The sequence below is a fragment of the Trichosurus vulpecula genome, chromosome 4 (genome assembly GCF_011100635.1).
Source record: "Trichosurus vulpecula isolate mTriVul1 chromosome 4, mTriVul1.pri, whole genome shotgun sequence".
In the NCBI taxonomy this organism is placed as follows: domain Eukaryota; kingdom Metazoa; phylum Chordata; class Mammalia; order Diprotodontia; family Phalangeridae; genus Trichosurus; species Trichosurus vulpecula.
Window position 1 is genome coordinate 438,059,624 of NC_050576.1, and position 9,262 is coordinate 438,068,885.

Here is a 9,262-nt window from a genome sequence, read left to right on the forward strand (position 1 = left end):
GAACAGAGCAGGAGGAGAAAGGGGGAACCTCCACTCACCAGGCTCAACTGAAAAAAACAACCAGAGAAACCACATAAGGCCCAAGTCATAAACAGCAATCCAACTAGCCGGCATGGAAGCACAACAGAGAGGGGACCAAGAGACTCGTCTCTGTGCCATTTAGACCCAAGGCCAAGTTGTCCATAGCATCGTCGTCTTCCCACTCCGCATATGAGGTGTTCATGAAAAGGCTCATAAGTGAGAGGAAAAAAGAAAGAAAAACACCTCGCCTGTCTCCTGGATACCACCAGCGTGAGATGGCATAATTATGAACTGCCCTCAGAGGTGGCAGTAAGCTTGGCAAGCCCTGTCAGAATCTCTGAGATGCCTTTGGTACCACGACCAGGAGGAACCGGTCCGGCAAGGCCCTGACAATGCAGCTGGAGAATGCATGGCCCCAGGCCACAAGGCCTTGGCCTGCCAAGGAAGTGGCCAGCTTGGTCACTTGGCAGGAACAGGTTTTCAACCAGGAGAGGAAGAGACAGGTTCAGCAAAAAAGTTCTACCGACTCTGTCACGGTCAGAGGGGTTACCAGAGGCTTCCTTCCAGTGATGACTGTACCCCTCTCCTGCCCCGGAAGGCCAATTCAGCAACATTTACCAAATCCCTTATTTTCAATCAGTCGACAAGCACCTACTGAATTCTAGACACTGGGGTACAGAGGCATAGATGAAGTATCATTCTGTATTTGCTTGACCTGCCTTGGGCATGTTATGTGCCCCCCTGCACACTCCCAGAAGAACCTAAGCCAGGTAAGAGCAGAAACTTAAACTTTAGCCTTCATATCCCTAGAACCGAGAATAGAGTTGGGCTCTCAGAGGGAAGGAACGAGTTAACGAAGACGCTCCTACTCTGGGTCAGACGCTAGACTCCAGGCTGGACTATGAAGGCCACCATAATGACAGCTAACATCTGCAGAGCACTTGAGGATGCGCAAAGCACTTTGTGAATGACGTGCGATTTGACACCCGCAGTAACCGTGAGGATGAGCTACGATTACACCCGTTTTACAGGGAAGGAAATCAAGTCTGGAAAGATGGAGAGATTTACCAAAGGTCGCACCCATATAGCGTCTAAGACAGGATTCAAACTCGGGCGCTCCTGAAGCCACCTCTCTGCCAATGGTCTGCATAGAGCCGTAAGGAAACTTCACAGTGTCCTAGTTGGAATTTCATATTTTACAGATAAGGAAACTGAGGAACAGAGAGACAAATGATTTTCCTGCAGCTACCACACGCGCAAATGGCTGCTGATCCTGGCTTCAAACCCAGCTTCTCTGGATCTCCTAAATCCAGAGTTCTGGTAGTAAGAGTGGTAATACTGGTTGTTATCACTGTAGTTAGTGGTAATACTACTAGCAGTTAGTACTAGTTAGTAGTAGTATTAAGTAGTTAGTAGTACCAGTAGTAGTTAGTAGTTAGCAGTACTACTAGTAGTAAGTAGTTCGTAGTACCTAGTAGTTACAAGTAGTACTAGTAGTAAGTAGTTAGTAGTACCACTAGTAGTTAACAGTGGTAGTAGTACTAGTAGTGAGCAGAAGTAGTAATATACTAGTAGTTAGTAGTAGAAGTAGTCAATAGTATGACTAGCAGTTAGTACTAGTAACAGCAAAGATGTATGTAGTGGTTTTAAGGTTCGCAAAGCAGCACAGATGATTTTCACCACAGCCCTGTGATAAAGGTTTTATTATTGTCTGTATTTTACAGAAGATACAGAAGCAGACAAAGTTAAAGGACTCAGCCTGCAGCGACGCGGACAGTCAGATGGAGGTGGTGAATAGGCCGTAGGTCCAGCAGTCAGGAAGACTCCCATTCAAATCCAGCCTGAGGCCCGACTTCCCAGGGGGCTATAAGAATAGCATGAGATCATACGTGCGAAGCGCTTAGCACACACCTGGCACATAGTCAGTATTTAATAAATGCTCGTTCCCTTCCCTTCTCCCTCTTGCTAAAAAGGAGACTGTGATTGTTTTTGTTCCAAGAGACTATTTCTACTGAGGGTGGGAGGGGAAGAGAGAGAGACTTAGTGACAAGTGATAGGTGCCCCCTCCCCCCAAAAAAGAGCATCAATAAAATAAACAAAACCAGAAAAAATTCTGAAAGGGACACAAGCAGAGCATTTCCCAACTGTCTTATTAAATTTAATACACACTTTTTAAAACTGTATGTAACCAGAGTTCATTAAGAAAATAAAAAATAAAGAGAATTCTTCACTCCGGAAAATTCAAAAATATTTCTGAAAATTCTTTAAGTGTTTGCTAAACATTTATTTGGAATGAGTTGGAGGAGGCAGTTGAATGCAATACAAATAACAAAAAAAAAATCTTTATTATAAGCAAAATACTGAGGCTACAAAGTCAAAAATAAGACAGTCTTTGCCCGCAAGGAACTTACAGAGGGAGAAAGGAGGGGCACGTGAGTGACTATCAGCCAATCCTAAGAGGGAACAGGGGAGACTTCTCCGAAAGGTAGCATCGGAGGAAAGCCTTGACGGAAGACAAAGATTCTGGGCAACAGAGATGAGGAAGTCCATCCCGGGCCAAGAGAAAACCTGAACTTCCAGGTGAAGAATTGGAGGGATTTGTCCTCTGTTCTGAGCATCCCTAGTTTTTCTGCCTGACCCTTCCAGGGTTTTATATTTCATTCCCTCTCAGACCTCTGGGAATGGGCTGCCCAGGACAGCATCTCTCAGTCCTGTGCTAAGTGCTGGGAATGCAAAGAGAGCCCAAAGGGCCAGCACACGTGGTCTGTGTCCAGGCGGCCTGCCATCTCCAGTATGGAGGGAGCATGTTCTCTGAATGCCACTGAGGCCAGGTCCAGGGCAAGGCAGCAGTTTTTGCATTGGAGAGGGGATAAGAAGACCCAAAAAAAATCTCAAGAGGAAGAAGAGGAAGGAAGGAAAAAAGAAAGGAGGGAAGGAAGGAAGGAAGGAAGGGAGGGAGGGAGAAAGGGTGGGAAGGAAGAAAGGAAGGAAAGGAGGGAGAGAGAGAGGGAAGGAGGGAAAGAAGAAAGGAAGGAAGGAAGGAAGGAGGGAGGGAAGAAAGGAAGGAAAAGAGGAAGGCCACAATGCCAAAGGAAGGTGGAGGAATGTTAGGGGTCACTGAAGCCCAGTTCAGAACACCAGAAAGAACCAAAGATGGAGTCCGATGTGACATCAAGGTTCAGGACAGGGGAGAGCCTGGAACAAGGGTTTACCCAGTAGAACAAGACCCTAATCACAAAGGGCAAACTGGACAGGCTCTCCATTTCTTGATATGGATTATCTATCTGAAAGTAGAGAGTATAAAAAGAAAGCCTGGCAGTGTCCCCTCAGTTAATGCATGATAGAAAGTAATCCTTAGGTTAAGGAATGGAGCCCCTGACTGGCCAAGGGGCCACAAGGCCATCCAGTGAAGCTCCATGTGCTCTTGATCATCCATAGGAGCAGGCACGAGGGAACCACACAGAGACTACCATCCATACCAAGTGATGCCATCAACAGAACCATATTCTAATGCCAAGTAATGAAGGCCAGCCACTGCCAGCCAAGTCCAAGACAGAAAAGTAAAAGCTTCCATGAGGCATCAGGGATGAGGGGTACCTCCGGATCTTCTTCCCCTTAGAAAGACCAAACAGAGCTTCCCCCTCAGGCAAACAAAGGGATGCTTCTTGGATTCAAGAAGTATTTACTAACAGCTTTGGAGATTACTTCTGCCTGGGCATGTCCCAAGCTGCCATGCTGCTTAGCTTCAGTCCTCACCTCACCCCAGGCAGAAAGAGAAGTTTCTAATGGTGCCCAAAGCCTTGTGCCACAGAAAGTTAGACTTTGGGTAAGATAATACTTACTTAACTCTGGGCCTGAGGCTTCTCATTTGCAAAATGAAGGGGGAGGCCAAGATCTCAAAGGTGTGATTTGGGATTTGGCTGGAAAGGTGTAAAGCAGGCTCTTGCGAGGCCCAGACTCTAAGCCACTGGGAGGAAACAGTGTGGTGCACCTGGCCTGAGGAGAGCCCTACCTCCCACCCACACAGAAGTGGGACACTAGCCAGAAAGGTGGGAATCTCAGTCTCTCTGAGACACAGCCCAGCCCTGTCCTGGATCTAGTTCATGAGCTGTCAGAGCCAGAAGATCCTTCAAAGATCATCTAATTTTATAGGTGGGGAAAGTGATGCTTGAGGGATTATCCAAGGCCTCAGAAGAATCTCACCCCCAGGCCTGGATACTTTTTAGCTTACCCCATCACAATTAAGGCAACATGATTTAATCAAGCATTCAGGAGCCTGATTGTGGCTACCTTTATGAACTGACCTAATTAACACATGCTGGGTTTCTTTCTGGGGCCAGTGCGTAAAGAGATAATGTCAAAGTAATTTCATCACATTCTGTCTGCCCAGTTCCTAATTCTGCACCTTTGGAACTCCTTCCCCCTTGCCAGTGTACTTGGGGTACCACTTTGGCTGGAGGGGGAGGGGATACAGAAGTAGGTATTTGTTGTCAATGACAACAAAATATGAGAGAGACGATCGAAGACCAACTGGACGAAATCATGTAAAGGATCCGGATTTCAGTCTTAGTCCCAGACTTGGGGGCAGCCCTCATCTTACTACTGACCTCGTGAAGTGGGGATGTGGTGCCGCTTACCAAGGAGGGAGAAAGACAAAAGAGCTCGCAAAGACATTTGGCAAGTACCAAATATCATGCAAACACAAACGAACTCTGACAAGTTCCCTGAATTTCGACAAATGGCGTTTATTATGCTCGTCCGCGTGCTGAGCGCTCGAATATTAACAAGGTAATAGCAATGATCATCCTCATGAAGGGCCAAGATGGAGAAGAAATGAAGGGGGTTCACCTTGGGGGCCCAAACTAGTGTATCTGCAAAGGTCTGCAAAGCACTCGGGTGGAAGGAGAGCCCTGGACAATGCCCTCTTATTGAGCTTCCCAGACTCCAGACTCTCTGTCCCCACCCTCAGGGCCCCTACTGACTCATCTTATCTCTATTTGGCATAAACCTTTTACTTACTTTATTCATCTACTATATCCTTTATTTATTGTACTTATCTGTGAATCCAACACAATTATCTCTGGAGCACGCAACTTCTGTGAGGACAGGAACTGGGCCTTCGTAACCTGTCTTTGCATTCTCATCAATTGACTGAAACTCAGCAGGTGCCTAATAAATGCTTATTCATTGATCCAATCAGAAGGTCATCTGAGTCTTCCACATGAGCCATTCCAATGAACAAAAATGACCATAAAATGAGAGATTTCAGCTTTGGGAGGGGGGACCTTGGAAGTCAACTAGTCCAACTTCCTCCCCCCATCCCAAAACGCACACTCATACTTGAGAACATGGGCACACACACCATGTTTGAGGTTAAATGACTGGCCTGAGGTCAGATTTGGAGCTGAATTTGACCAGGATCCAAAACTGGGGTTTCTTTCTTTGTTTTGTTTTGGGTTTTCTGGTTGTTTGTTTGTTTTGGGGGTTTTGGTTTTTCCCACCACAGGCTGCTGCCTTTGACATTTATGAAAAGCCCTAAGTTTTGCAAAGTACTTTAGAGACATGATCTCATTCCAACCTCATGGCAGCTCTATAGTATTATTCTCCCCATTTGACAGGTAACGAAACAGCCTCAGAGAGGCTCAGAAACTTGCTCACAGCACTCAGCTGGCTAGTAAGTCTGGGAGACTGATCAGATAATGTAATATAGAGGAAAGTTACAAAGGTCATCAGCCACCGCAGCATGAGGGAGCTATGCACTGGTCCAGGGTACTTTCCAGGTGTAGAGCTCCATTCTGACATGATGTTGGCACTCTCAGGAGCCACTCCATCCATCTCAGCTGCAGGACTTTTCTCTGGAAGACACCCCGTGTCTGGAATGTTCTCTGTCCTCATCTCTACCTCCTGGTTTGCCTTTCAATCCTGACTAAAATCCCATCTCCTGCAGGAACCCTTGCTCAATCCCTCTTAATTCTAGTGTCTTCTCTGTTAATTGTTTCCCATTTATCCTGCGTATAGGTTGTTTGTACAAATGTGTTTGCTTGTTGTCTCCTCCATTAGGCTGTGAGCTCTGCAGGGGCAGGGACTTTCTTTTGCCTTCGATTCCCAACGTTTAGCACAGTGCCTGGTACAGAGTAGGCACTTCATAGGTGTTTATTGCCTCTCTGATTGTAGAAGTTGTGGGGGGTGGAACAAGATAGATTTTCCTCAAATGTCACTGGTCTGAAGAACACCAAGGTGATAAAAGACCCCTACTCTCCAGGAAGCCTTTGGCTACTTCAGGTAAAGCTGCCAAAAAATCTGGGGAAGAAAGGAGGATCCAGAAAATACCCAAGCAGCCAGAATCCAGGCTCAAGTCCACCTGAACAATGTGACAGGTGGGAACAGAATGCAGAAATGCAAACATGTTAAATGCTTTGAATTGATGATAACTACTCTTGTGAGGCAGCTCTCACCCTCAGCCCACTTATGGACACTTGGCCCAAAGCCCATAGCCAGTTTTATCCATGTTAGAGGAAATTACTGGAGTCAGAGAAGCTGGGTTCAAATCCCACATCTTACACTATCTGTGTGGCATTGGGCAAAGCAATTAACCTCTCTGGGGCTTCAGTTCCCTCTACTGAACAAGAGGGGGCAGGCCAAGATGACCGCTGAGGTCCATTCCAGCTCTATCTAGATCTGTGACTCAATGACCTAATGAGCTTCAGCTGTGGCCATTTCTTAGCTACAGTTGAGGTGTCCTAGACACAAGGATTACGCATTCGATAAGCACTTATTAAGCACCTGCTGTGTGCCATTGTGCTAAACTCTGAGGATACAAAGACAGGCCTGCCCTTGAGAAGCCCATAGTCTCATGGTGGAGAAGAAGATGGAGTAGTTGAGCCCAGCGAAGGCCGTCCTGAACTGTGTGGCTGGCCTCACCTGGAGAAGTTCTTCTGTGAACATTTTCATGGCGGAAAATTCAAGGACATAGAGATAGAAATTTTTCTTGTTCAAATTATTCTTATTCAAAGCTCAAGGGCATCCCCAACATTTCCCCCTTTAGAGGAGTGGCTGACCTTCAGAGGGAGGAAGGGAATGTGCCTCAGTGTCCATCTGAAGAGGCCAGCATCATCACCTCCACCCACTCCCTTCCCTCCCATTGTCTCTATTCTGTCTTGACTGGCTCTCCCTAGTGCCCAGCTGAGCAGCAACCTCCCCAATCATGAGAGACAGAAAACAGCAGCTAACCATGAATGAAAGCTAATGTCGCTGCTTGAGTCACCTCTTAATGGAATGTGCAGCAGCTAGCACAGAGGCGATGGACAAGTTTCCTGAAAAAACACAGGCACTTTGGAGCTTTCTGGGAAGCTCCAAGAACTTGTCACCATTGCACATCTCACCATGAATGAAGCAGGGAATGAATGCAGCAATCCCTGGTGTTTTCATGCAGCTAATTTCTGGAGAAGCTCCAGGGTACATGATGCCCCCTCCCTTGAATCCTCACAGGCTATGGCTGAGAGGCCAGAGCTTTCCAGGCTGCACAGACAGCCAGCTCTCAGGGATGAATCAGCTGCTACTAGTCAGGAGCAAAGGGGCCACATCCTCCGGCACACTTGAAAGGACAGTCCAGGCTGGAGACACTAAGGACTCAGGTGAATGTCGCAATGCCTCTAGTAGGGCAGCAGACATGAGAGAGGAAGAGATAATGAATTAAAACGGTGTGAACAACCTATACTGAGCTATGTGCACCTATGTGCCCCCACCTTCCACACAGAAAAATAATCTACAGGTTTCCTGGGACCAGGCAAATTCTCCCAAGGTTTTCACTCCTCTAAGTGTTTATGTGTGTGTTTAAGAGAACTGAGTCTGCAAAATAGTACAGATGATGAAAGAACAGGCGCACCTATTTCCCAAACACACTGCGGGCCAGTTCATAACATCGGATGTTGTGGTAAGAAGACACCTTGGGTGGCATCACCCCTCTCCTTTTACAGATAAGGAAAAGGGCCCAGAGAGTTGATTCGATTTGCCCAAGGTCGAATAGGTAACACAGCGCAGAGTTTAGATTCAAACCCAGGGCACTGATTGCACGTCCAGGGCAGGGCTGGACACCCGGAAAGCTTAATCGATGCTTGTTGACTTCACTACAGCTCTCTGTCTAAATAAATAAAGGCAAAAGAGGGCAGCTGCGCTAGAGTTCCCTTCATCCAAATTATTAAAGCTGCAGATGTGTAATTATCCCAGTATATGTAATTCCTATTGTGCTGTTTAGATCCCACTGTCTCTGTAGTCTGGAGCTTGTAGTGAGGAGAAAAAAGAGTTAACTGATGGAAATATGAATGAATGAATGAATCTCAGAGTCCGGGCAGTTCAGCATCTGGAAGGAAAGGTTGAGGGCTACAGCTGTTGCTGCTGGTGGTAGTGGTAGATCTAGGGGCCAGGTAAGCAAGCAGCTAGCCCTTTAGAGCGCTCTGAGCTTCATCAGGAGAATGCACAGCTGACGGTTTATGCCAGGGAAGCCCTACATCCAAGTTATGCCCATCTCTCTCATCTACGCCTGACCTACTCACCCTGCCCCTTGCTGCAGAATGTCAGCACCCTGCGCTCAGTAAACACTGCACACCCCCGCCCAGATCTATAACAGGGTGAGACACAGGAACACCCTCTCCCACCCCTGACAAGCCACGATTAGCATGGCTAGGAGGCTGTGTTGGAGGATCCGAGTCCCTGGGTTCAGTCCCACATGCCCCGCTCCCTTGCCCTCGCCAGGGTCCAAGCTCAGAAGACATACTTCAGGGCTGAGTCACCTTCTCATCTTTAGCCACTAACTTTCAGACCAGCAGACACCCGGAGATCATAGAAAAGCGGGGCCTCTGTTCCTCAAAGCCCCGGAAGGTCCACTCAGGGCTCTTGCTTACACCTACTCATACAAATGAACCATACTTGCTACGTTGGTCCCAGAGGCCCGCTAACAGATGCCTTCCTCGCACCAGCGCCCCAGGACTCCATGAGCAACTGGTCGCTACGCAGCGCCCCAAGCCCCTTTCACCACAGCCACCTCCCTCCAGGCCGGCATAACCACAAGCCCGGGCCCGCCTGACGGCGGTTCCAAACCACCGCGGCTGGCTCGAATCCCAGCCCTACCCAGCTGGGTCCAGCCCAGCCCCTCTGACACCCCACACCCGTCTTTCCCGAAGGGTGGGTTCAAACACCTCACTCCACCGGGTAGCTGACCCTGGGAAGAGAGGGTTTCACAAAG

The 9,262-nt window shown here is 47.8% G+C and overlaps 1 protein-coding gene across 1 annotated transcript in view; it reads right to left on the reverse strand.

Annotated features, from left to right (window-relative positions):
• MB21D2 (Mab-21 domain containing 2) overlaps window positions 1–9,262 on the reverse strand; it is a 119,553-nt gene that overhangs the window by 109,197 nt on the left and 1,094 nt on the right. The window lies entirely within an intron of this gene.